The sequence below is a fragment of the Eptatretus burgeri genome, chromosome 18 (assembly GCF_056783735.1).
Source record: "Eptatretus burgeri isolate ZD-2024b chromosome 18, Ebu_testis_v1, whole genome shotgun sequence".
NCBI lineage: Eukaryota > Metazoa > Chordata > Myxini > Myxiniformes > Myxinidae > Eptatretus > Eptatretus burgeri.
The window spans coordinates 46528042-46540267 of NC_140978.1; the positions used below are offsets into that span (position 1 = coordinate 46528042).

Genomic DNA, 12226 nt, shown 5'->3' on the forward strand with positions numbered 1-12226 from the left:
GGCTGCACACATTCCAAGGTTAGGTGTTCACATTCCACACCTTCAACCTTGCCTGCGCACTGACCAACTGCCTCTCACTCCAGGGCAACATTCCCGACCGCCACGTGAGTACCCCCACCCGTTTCGGCCTCGGCAGCACATACCGGTGCTTTAGTCTGGACTGTGGGCTCACAGCATTCATCCACAGGCACTCCACACACACATTCAGGGGTCACGCATACGTGCACCCCATTGGACAGAGTCTCTTCATTAACATAAAATTCAATTCCTACCTTAAGCTTCTCATCCGCACCATGTATGCATGTGCCCATGTACCTGCTTCGTTCCAGAGTCAACTCTGTCCGGTCGCTTCTCTCCAGCAGGTTGCTCATCATCGATTCGTCACACTCCTCTGGGGCTGTCAGCTCCACATGCTGGACCTGCTCAAAATGTGTTTCATTCGTCAACAACCCCGTATGCTCCCTCAATGTATCCTACACCAGGGTTTGCTCTAATTGTGGTGTCATCCAACGAGTGATGTCAATCAAGTCCCGCACTACTAACATTACTCCCTGTGGTGATGTCACACCTCCCATATTATTGTGCTGTTCTACTTCCTGGCTCCTTTTTCTTTTTCATTTGAGTCGTTCTTCCTCTGAGCCTTTTGAGTTGTTCGGTAACTTTCCGGAGTTTTTCCATCTCCTCGTACTCCAACTTTGCTCTCTCCTTTAGTTGGTCAATTTCAAATTCGTTTTCTTTTTGTTTTCTATCCCACCGTCTCTCATATTCTTCATTCTCCAATCTCGTCGTTTCTTTCAATTGGTTGATTTCCTTTTCCTGTTTCATTCGTTGTTCTTTCACTATCTCCGCTTACTCCAACCTTGCTCTCTCCTTTAGTTGGTCAATTTCAATTTCATATTCTTCTTGTTTCCTATCCGCTTCTTCCCATAATTCCTCTCTCATCTCCGCACCTCTTTTGCATTCCTCCTCCTTCATTTCGTCCATTCTCTTACCGTATTCCTTGCTAATTTCTCGTTCACGTGCCAGTTAATTTCCCCTGCACTGCGATTTCCAAAGCTGTTCTGACTTTTCCAACAATTCTTCCTTCCTTTTCTCCAGATATTTCTCTCCTGTTTTTATCTTCCGTTCTAGACTTTCTCTTATCTGATTGCCTGATCTTACCTCTTCCTTCAGTTGTTTCAATTCCAAATCGTGTTCCCGTTTTTCCTTTTCCAGCTTTATTTTCCATTCTTCCTCCGTCATCTCCACACCTCTTTTGCATGCCTCCTCCTCTAGTCTTTTGTTCAGTTCGCTCTTCTCATGTTCCACCAAACTCATCCTACGGGTAAACCACTCTACTTTAATCATTTCTCCACGTAGTTCCACGCCTGTGTTGGCTAAGTCCTTTTCCAGCTCCCAAATTCTTTCCTGTGCATCGGCCAATTGTGACTCTCCATGCACATAATTTTCCTAAACCTCGTCTGCGTGCCGTAATGCCTCGTCCAATTTAATTTGTAACTCCTCAATGTAATTCCCATCACACTCCACCTGTTCCAAGGTATCCACCAATCATGCATGAATCTCGTCAATGTACGCGTTGCCGTCCTGCTTCGTCTGCCATGACGCACGCCGTGACCATGTGGCTTGGACCGATGGGCGGGAGCGCTTTCTTCGTGCTGTGCAGTTTGTTGCGCTATTTATAGTAACCTTCTCCCACTCCGTGTCGCGCTGAGGTGGAGCCGAGCCGCCATTCCGCGACTCCATTTTTATTCCCGCGCTTTCGAAGAAAAGCTGGAATATTGTGATTGTCTCCACCATCCGTACGTCCGTACGTCCGTCTGTCTTACCCTGTAACTCCTCCTACACCGTTTGAAATAGGAACTTAACACTTTGGGACATAGTAGATATATGTATGGGGAAGTGCACAACACTTTCGGATTTTGATATGACCCCTAGGGGCTCGGCCAGAGGGTTTGAGGTCATGGGGGTCGATTAAAAAGAAAAATTGTCATAGCTTATTAAATCAAACATATTCATGAGAATTACATTTAACAACATATTTTTTTAAACACATGATGATCAGAGGGTGCCTTGGGGGTAGGGGGTACTTAGCGGATAGGTGACCAAAATAGCTCCTCCTACACCGTTTGAGATAGGAACTTGAAACTTTGGGACATAGTAGATATATGTATGGGGAAGTGCACAACACTGTCGGATTTTTGATATGACCCCTAGGGGCCAGGCCAGAGGGGGTGGGGTCATGGGGGCTGATTAAAAAAAAAATATATATATATATATATATATTGTCTTTTAGAATTTTAAATCAAACATATTCATGAGTTATGCATTTAACAACATTTTTTTAAGTGTATTTACCATTGTACATGGTAAATTCTTTTGTAAAGAACGTACTTATGTGGCCCCCATGAGTGACAAACAGTCACAGGTTTTACTGTATTTATCTAATTGATTATGAATAATTATTATAATTAATATTATACACAGTTCATTCCTATGATTAAATTGATGCACAGTTCTATATTGCTGGACAGTGTTAAATTAATGTTTCATGAAATGTTGACATGCTTGCAATGACTTCTGATTTACTAAACATAGTAAGTCTTTGGTCATAAAGCACATCAAATAGAAAAGAATAGTCAATCTATTTTGCAAGATAAAATTTCACCTAGCGTTAATGGGACAAAGCAGTGCGTGCGGGAATATGTGATGGTGTGCCATCGACAATGTAGTTCTAGTTCTTTATAATTTCGAAGTTTTACACCCAATTTGCTCAAAATAAAATCAAAGCAAATTTGGAATTTGCGAGCGGCATTCTTTTTTTTTCCTCGCGCCTCTTGTAACCAATGCTCGGGGTGCGAAATTCACCACAGGTCCAAATATTCCATTCCTGACTACCAGTGTTACGGATTCATGACGGAGGGATTCTCATCCCACTCCTGACACCACTTTTTACGGATCTGGGGGTGGGGGGATTCGGACGAGCGCGTCAATCACTGTCCGTAACCAGTTCGGGTTTTCACACCCTACTCTCGACAGCCAAATGTTACAGATTCGGCGCCACCCTAACCACCGCCGTCTCCGGGGTTATAACGCCGGCTGGATCCATTCTCTCGGTCCATTCTCGGGTTACGCGTCTCGAACCACGATACCAAAATCCACCTGTACCTTGCCAGCTGGGGGAATAGACCCTGGTTACAGACTGGTTTTGTCAGAGACCGAGCAGAGTCTACCAGCCTGTAACCATTTTGGTTTTTATATCCAAATTGAGCAGATCGTTCCTCGAACAAATTAATTCAAAGCGGCAACTTCATACGAATCAGCCAGATTTATTGGGGACATCGGGGAACAGGACACAAGCAAAACATTCACGACAATATTATAATTATTCTATAACCCGTTCTTAACGAGGGAGCTACGGATTACGGGTTTCGAAGGGAACTCGAGCGAGATAAACCTTAGACGACATGCAAACAAGACATGGACAGCATGCAGACAAGACACAGAGTACTTGGTAATGTTTCATGGACGAGAGGAAAGTGTCAAAGGCATGAATGTGGCTCGTGACAAGCCGATGTCCACGGATTCGAGCCCCAAGCTCGAGCACGCCGCGTGGCAAGATGGCGGCGCCGTACTTTTTCTTCTCAAGGCACCGCTTGTGCACGCCTTCCTCAGCGCGTTCTGACCCCGCGCAATGTCGACGGCACAAGACCGTCAGATCGATGGTGGGTCTCAGCTGGTTTCTCACAAGGTCCAGCATACAAGTCCGGGCCTGGCCTGTTCACCAGACCAGGCCAAATCGAGGCGTTGGGCTCCGCAGGCGGATCGACAAACGTGTCGAGCCGTGCCATGACTCGGGACAGAGGCTCCGTGGTTAGATGCAGGTTGAACCTGTCGATAAGCTCCTCTCGAAGCCGACTCCAGACTCACACAGCAGCCAGGTCCTCTCAAAGCAGATTGCAGCCTCCCACAAGTCGTTTCTATACAGCAGAAATCCTCACTCGACACTCAGGCTCAGTTTCTCCCCCGGCAGATTCACCACTGCCTTTCCTTCGTTCGCTCACCTCGAAGCCCACTGGCTCCTCCCTTCAGTTTCACTGAGCAGGGCCAGAGGCTCAGTGTGGAAATATATATATATATATATATATATATATATATATATATATATATATATATATATATATGTATATGTATATATATATATATATATATATATATATATATGTATATGTATATATATATATATATATATATATATATATATATATATATATATATGTATATATATATATATATATATATATATATATATATATATATATGTATATATGTACAAACACACATAATATATATGCACATATACATGGCGCACATATCAAAGCGCGGAGGATCTCCTTTTGAGCCAACAGCCGTCCATATCTAGTGCCCAACTGTGTCTGCAGACGTCCTCCTGCAGTTGGGTTACTTCTTATTAGGAGGTTGATGGCAGGATTTGCACTCCGGCCACTGTAAAACCCTTCATTCCACGAAACATTCCAGAAGCATAAAAAAATCTGAAAACCCACTCCGTGGGAGCACCTCCTATGTGGCTTCCCTTCGCAGGACAGCTCACCGGATGACGGGATTGGGGCAAAGCCTTCGGGACCCCAAGCTTTGATGATAGGAGGGAAACCACAGGGTAACATTCCCGGGTCAGATTGCAGGAGAGTGTGTCAGGGTGGTGCTGAGGTGTCATCCACCAGTCAGCGGTCTCCTTGGTTTAACCTGAGGTGGTCCCTTCGCGTGGGTGCCTGGAATGTCCTATCCCTAAGATCGGATGATCACCTGTCTCTGTTGTCATCTGAGCTCAAGCGTTTGGACATCGGTATTGCAGCTCTCTCTGAGGTTCGGACAACGAACTTGCGGCGAGATCATCGCGTGTGGTTACCCCTACTATTGGTCTGGTCACTCTGATGGTTACCATGCCCAAGGAGTTGCTGTTGCTGTGTCCAACAAGTTGACTCCAATGATAATTGAGGTAACACCGGTCAACAAGCGTATTATGAGACGAAGGATTTGTCACTCCTTGGGTGTCATTTCCTTGGTCTCTGTATATGCTCCGACTGAGGTGAGTGATCTCACCCTGAAGAATGCATTCTATGCCACGCTCGAGTCTGTGGTTGATCAGTGCCCCAGGCGAGATACACTTGAGTCTGGAAGATATACTGTTACGAATCTGGCAGCCATGAGCACTCAACATTCAGGTGTTAATAGATCAGTTATATCGGAAAGTATATGTTTCTAGGTGGGGTCCCGTCCTATGTTTAATTGGTGATTAATTGTACGTGCGTTGTGAATTATTTTATAGTTAGGATTTTTACATCACCAACAACGACAACGACACTGCTCACCGCATTGTCCGTGCGCTTGCCGGCATGCGGGCGTGTGTGGAATTCCATGCCTCAGGCGGTGTGGATTTTGCACCAAATATGGTCACGAAGCATTTCGATCTGGCTTGGCCCAAATATGGGCACGGAGCGTTTTGCTCTGGCTGCGCGCCAAATAAGGGTATGCATCATTTTCCGCCCTATGGGCGACGCGCGGACCAGAGCCGGGGCGGTCCTTTTCAGGAAGGCGGAGCCGCGACACGCCTTCCACCCAATGGGAGCAGTCGACGGGGGAGTGGACCGCGCCCTTAAAGCGACGAAAAAAAGCATTGAAGATTACGTCCCAACTGGTCGAGCGCACTTCTGTTTGGGTCTGCGGCTGACTGCATCGCGCGCATCCGAGGTGTCTTGTCTGGCGCATGACTACAAGCGGTCGACCATCTCATCACAGGAGATCACCTCGTCTCGCCTCCTCTGGGTTCGGCTGCCCTGGTCCGTTCTTTGGCGACTGGTGCTCCGGGAAGGTGCCGTCATTCAGCTGCGCGAACGCGGCCAGGTAGCCAGCACGTTCTGTTCCCTCAGCTCGTCTTCCCTCCAAGCTGAAGGGGCAATAAAGACCTCGAGGTCCATCTCTTTCTGGCGTATTTGTGTGTGCGTGTGTGTGTCCGTGGGCCCTGTCTCTAAGTAGAATTGTTTAAAGGTCCCCTGACATGCAAAATAAACTTGTTATTTATAAATTAACTTGACCTTCCTCGTGAAGAAATCACCCATGTTTTTTTTTTTAAATAAAGAATGGGATAATTAGAGCAATATTTCGATCATTTCTGGAGCTATTCACAACTTGCTATGCCCCGCCCCTTAAAACAATAGACTTCAGAAAATCTCTGCGTGACGTCACATACAGTAACTCGCACAGAGTGGAATGACTCGAGTGGAGATGTCGCGCGCCTTATACAGTACCTACAAATGCATTTTGCACATGTTCGTGCAATCTCTGTGATCGTCTTAATTCCAGTGATTGTTTCGCGAAAGTTTTAAATAGTTTTAGCCGTACTTTCGAAATCGCCTGCAAGATGTATCGTAGCAGGATGCAGCAATACAAGCAAAGACGGTGTAAGCCTTCATGTATTCCCGAAAGATGATAATCGTTGGAGAATATGGACATCTAAAGTGAAGGTACTGCTTCCATTGGCATGCTATTCATTAACATTCAGCCAAAATGCTAGCCTGGTGTTTGCTCAGTGGTTAGGGTGGCAGCTTGGGATCCTAGGGTCCTGAGTTCAAGCCCCGTCGGCCGCTGAATTAATACACCAGGGGGTTGACTCAGCCTGTCATCCTTCCGAGGTCGGCGAAATGAGTACCAGTTCCAGTGTGTGTACTGGTAGAGGGGCACTGCATCAGCGACACAGTCGTGCTTCAAGAAATGATAGCTACCCCGGCAGCTAAGCTGCCATACGACCACCACCACCAGCCAAAATGCTGTAATAAAAGAAAAGGGAAAAAAATGTTTGCACAACTATGAAAGACAAATGTATTTGTCCTATTACACAGCCTCATATCCTCGGGACTCTTACGCATTGACTTATACATTGTGTGCATGCTAATACAAGTTACTTGTCACCTCGAGATCTCTAGAGTCGAGACTAGTCCGATAAATCCGTCGTCAGTCCGACTAGGCTGATAAATCTGACGTGCTGTCACTTTATTTTATTATTGTCTTTTTTTCATTGTTTTCTACTGGCGCGACATGACGACAGTAGGAATAAAATAAATAAAAATGCAACAGAATGTCAGATTTATCGGACTACTCGAGACAATTGTGTCGCAAGGTGTGTTCTGCACACAAGTTTTCATCGTATCCGGACAGCGAGGTTGCATCGTTTTATGCGCGGAGAGATACGGCCGATGACATGGGCTGGCCTTGTTTGTGATTAATTCGCCGCGGAGAAACATGTCCGCTGCGCTGTTCACGGCACCTAACTAAAATATTTCTGATATCGAGCAGTATGCAAGTCTAATTTACATTATTGAATTACGAAGAGGATTTAGTCGAACTAGTTGTTATTTCCGAGTCTTCCTTCGATGTCCTCCCGATCATAATTAACTCCGGGAATTTCATCGCCATTTTCCTCTGCTCGAACTGGTAAGGCCGTATTTCATTTCTAGCTGCCTGAACTTCACTTCCCGTGACGATGTTATCCCACAATTCTCCATGTGATTCAGACCAAAATCCTTCATTTCTCTCACACTCACTGTCGTTCCCAGACAAGTGAAAGTCCATGTCATCCATTATTATTCAAAACCAAAAGTTCGATTTTTTTTAAAGCAGAAATGAACGTCGTGATTGAGTCGACCAATCCAATGTGGAAACACACAGCAAGCCAATAGAATCACGTAGACCACCGACCCGAGTAATTTACGTGCAGCCTTTGACATCCTGTATATGACGTCATGTGGGTTACGCCCCTTTCAGGAGAATTTTTAGGGCCGTTCCCGAAGAGGTTTGTTTTTTTATTTCACAATTTACAGAATGAATATTGTGAAAAAACATTGTCAGATCTGAAATCATGATGAAAAACTCCTCTTGGACATATATAAATGAAATTTATATACTTTGGCATGTCAGGGGACCTTTAAGGAATTGCTTGTACATTTGATACCTTTCTTTATTCATGATAACTCTGCTGTGTGTTCCCCTCCCCGATTATTGTTATAAATAAATATCCCTCTTGTTGAATGTACCAGCTCGTTCTTTGTCATTTCTGTCATTGGTTTGCGTATTGGGGATTCGGAGGGCTGTTGTTGCCGTAATTGTTCATTTGGACCGACAGGCCTCGGTAACCATCCGCTCGGGTTAAACACGGTTCAAGTACGGTAACGGCTCGTCCTGCTCGAGGCATGCCGAGGGTGTGAATTCCCCGGCAGCTTTGCCGCGTGGATACTTAGGTATATTTAAGTTTGGCAATTAACACTACCCCACGCGGTCGAATTATTGGCGATTCATGGTCCTGTAAGGGGCCCGTGCCCTTCGGACTTATCCGAGGGTCACGACCTAAATTCCGGTGTGTTCAGGGGAGCTGACTCTACTGCTCGGCTGCTCCCCCTAGTGGTCGTTTATCGCCACCGAGACCCTGCCGCACAACAATACGTGTTGGTCCCCATGGGTCTGGAACTGTGAACCAGAATCCCACTAAGTTCCTTCACTTTGCAAGAAGTCATGGACTTAGGGTGACTGGTTCATGGACAAGCTCATTGCTGGACTTGTTATTCCAACGCTGGTGGTGTGCCAAAGGAGATTGACCATGTGCTCTTTGATGGTCGCTGGAGGATTATCCAGAACTGCAGGGTCTACTTGGGTGCTCAGTTCCTCAACAATGACCACCGGCTTGTTGTTGCATCTCTTAAGTTGCACCTCAAATCCAGGAGAATGGTACCATCCCAGCCTAGGCTGGGTGTTGGCAAGCTCAAGGATGAGAGTGTAGTTGAGGAGCTTGCAAATAGGCTGAATGGAAATTTGGGAAGTCTGGGTGCTTTGTGGGATCGTGAAGAGTTGTGGTGTGCCTTCAAGACCACCATCCTTGATGTTGCCGATACATGCCTTGGAACTCACCGAAGGGCAAAGAAGAATATTGTCTCTCACGAGACACTGGATACCATTGCCCAGATTCGCAGGGCCAGGCTGAATGGCAGAGCTGAGCTGTTCAGGGAGCTGAGGTGTAAAACTGTACGTGCGCTAAGGGTGGACAAGGAGGCCTATGTGCCAGGAATCTGTGAGGGGGTAGAGCATCACCTGCGGTCAAGTGATTCTCATTCTGCTTGCAGGGGAATTCACGGATTGTGTTCATCCAAGCCCATCCCTCGGTGTACTGCAGTTAGAGCAGAGGGTAGTTGGCTCTTGACAGAGGAGTCCGAAGTAAGGGCCGGCTGGGCCGGTTACTTTGAGCGGTTACACCAGGCTGATCCACCAGCTGTTGAGTTGGACATCAGGGGTGTTACAATCCCTATTGCTGACCCTCCAATCAACTTTGGTCCACCTTGTTTGTGGAAACACAGGTTGCGGTGAACCGTTTGAAATGGGGTAAAGCTCCAGAGATCTTTGGCATCCATACTGAACTTCTCAAGGCTGGTGGAAATGCTGTACTCGTGTCATTGCATGCAGTTCTGTGCTCTGCCTGGAGCACAGGCATCATCCCAACTGACTCGAAGAGGGGCCTTGTTGTTCCTCTCTGGAAAGGGCAGGGTGATCCTCAAGACTGCAACAACTACCGAGGGGTGACGCTGCTCTCAGTGCCAGGCAAGGTCTTTGCTCAGATAATTATTGATAGGGTTCGCCACCATCTGCTTGAGAACCAGCGTCCAGAGCAGTCAGGCTTTACACCAAAGGGGTCAACGATTGACCGTGTCCTTGCTCTTCGGGCCCTTACCAAAGGCAGACGAGAGTTTTGGAAGGGACTGCTTGCAGCCTATATTAATCTCTGTAAGGCGTTCGATTCAGTGAATCGGGATGCCCTCTGGAGGATTCTTGGTCTTCGTGGGGTGCCACCAAAACTGATCGATCTGATGTCTGAACTCTACTCTGGTACTGAGAGTGCTGTGAAGTGTGGTGGTACCATCTCTGACTTATTTCCAGTTGTTACTGGAGTTCGTCAGGGGTGTGTTCTGGCCCGCACACTTTTCAGCATTTGCATGGACTGGATTCTGGGTAGGATGTATGAGAGATCAAGCTGCGGTGCATCATTTGGGAATGTCCAGATCTCTGACCTTGATTTCGCACATGATGTAGTGATCTTTGCGGAGACTTTAGATATCCTTTTGGGGGCCCTCGAGGTTCTGAATGAGGAGTCGGAGCCACTGGGATTATGGGTTTCCTGAGTCAAAACTAAGATCCAGGGTTTCAATGACATATTGGAAGCTGCTATCCTGTCTGTACCTGTTTGTGGTGAGGATGTTGAGGTCGTGGAAAGATTCACTTACCTTGGTAGTGATATTCATGTCTCTGCTGGCTGTGAGCCAGAGGTCAACAGACATCTGGGTCATGACTGGGGAGTCATTGATTCACTGGATCATGGGGTGCGGCTCTGCCGGTACCTGTAGAGGAGGACGAAAGTCCGTTTCTTCAGGTCCTTGGTGCTTCCAGTGTTGCTCTATGGATGTGAGACTTGGAATCTGACCAGGAATCTGAGACGGAGACTTGATTCCTTTGGTACCATACCAGGTCTCTTCGGAGATTCCTTGGCTGTCGCTGGTCGGACTTTGTGTCCAACGAACAATTGCTGAGAGACTCAAATGAGATTTGTTACCTGCATAGTCCGTGAGTGTCAGCTGCGGCTGTATGGACATGTGGCTCGTTTTCCTGATGCTGATGCTGCTCCCCAGATTCTCTCAATGAGGGAGCCTCGTGAGTGGAGGCCAATGGGCCGACCACGTGCCTCGTGGTTGCAGCAGGTTGATCAGCATCTCAAGGAGACGGGGATGGGCCAGGCATCTGCCTGGGGGATGGCCAGATGGAGGCCCCTGGAGTACCGGCGGAAAGTGGATGCAGCGACGCGCTGATCTGGCGCATGCTCCCATTCCTGACCTGACCTGACCTGACCTGACCTAACCTGACATACACAGTGTATATATGTATGTATGTATGAATATATATATATATATATATATATATATATATATATATATATATCTTGCTCTTTCTAACCATTGTCAGACTGATATTAAAGTTCGGTGCTTTCCAGGTGACAAAAAAGTTGAAATTTTGTGTGCCAATGGATATCGAAGCCAAAACACTGGAAAAAAAAATCACAGAAATGTCGGACAACATCCATAAATTAAAAAATGAAAAAAAAAATGCTCTCACTGGAAAATCCTCTTTCTCTCTTTGCTGATGACTCCACCCTCTGCCATACTATCTGTCATCCCTCAGACCGACAAGCAGCAGCTTCTTCTCTCTCTGCAGATCTGGATAAAATCACCAACTGGTCCAACACGTGGAACATGTCTTTCAATCCGGACAAATCTCACACTCTCACTTTGTCAATCTGAAAGAACCATTTAGACCCCTCCCCCCCCATCTACTTTCTCAACAATCTTCTGGAAGAAGTCCTTTCATTCAAGCTTCTGGGTCTCACTATCTGCCATGATCTTTCTTGGGAAAGTCACATTTCCAACCTGGCCTCCAAAGCCGGTTGCCGAGTGGGCATACTCCATCATGCAAAGTCCTTCCTCGGCACACCTGAGTTCCTGACCACATACAAAGCTTTTTTCCATAGCCTGATGGAGTACTGCTCTCTCCTCTGGGCTGGTGCTCCTGCCTCTCACCTTTCTCGGCTTCACTCCGTGGAAACCAAGGCATTTGGGATCATTGGTATCTCCCACGATGAGGCTGAGTCTTGGGGCCTCTCACTCTCTCACCGCAGGCAGATCGGTGGTCTTTCTGTTTCCTACCATATCCTCTCCGGTGTCGCCCTCCCCCCTCCCCCCGCTTTGTCTGCGATTTGTCCCCACCATATTTCCGCAGGGCGATCAAAGTCCGGCAGCAACCCTCTTCTGGTAAAACTACCAAAATCACGAATCACTGCTCACATTCTCTCTTTCATTCCTCTTCTTCCCACCTTTTGAACAAACTCCCACACTCTCTTCAATCACATTCTTCCCTCCAGGTCTTCAAAACAGCTGTTCCCACCACCTCTTATCGTCTCCCATCCAAATCCTCGATCTTTTCTACCCCTGCTAATCCACCCCAAACCCACGTCCTTCAAATTCCCTGATTTCCTTCCTGAAAGTCCCTGTCATGTAAGGACCTGAAATTGCCTGTAGTGTCCATCTTGTTTACCCCGTGTACTCTGCCCCATCCCTCTCCCTTC

General features: G+C 46.8%; 1 protein-coding gene across 4 annotated transcripts in view; it reads left to right on the forward strand.

Annotated features, from left to right (window-relative positions):
- SMARCA5 (SNF2 related chromatin remodeling ATPase 5) overlaps window positions 1-12226 on the forward strand; it is a 72985-nt gene that overhangs the window by 44212 nt on the left and 16547 nt on the right. The gene's annotated exons all lie outside the window — the stretch shown is intronic.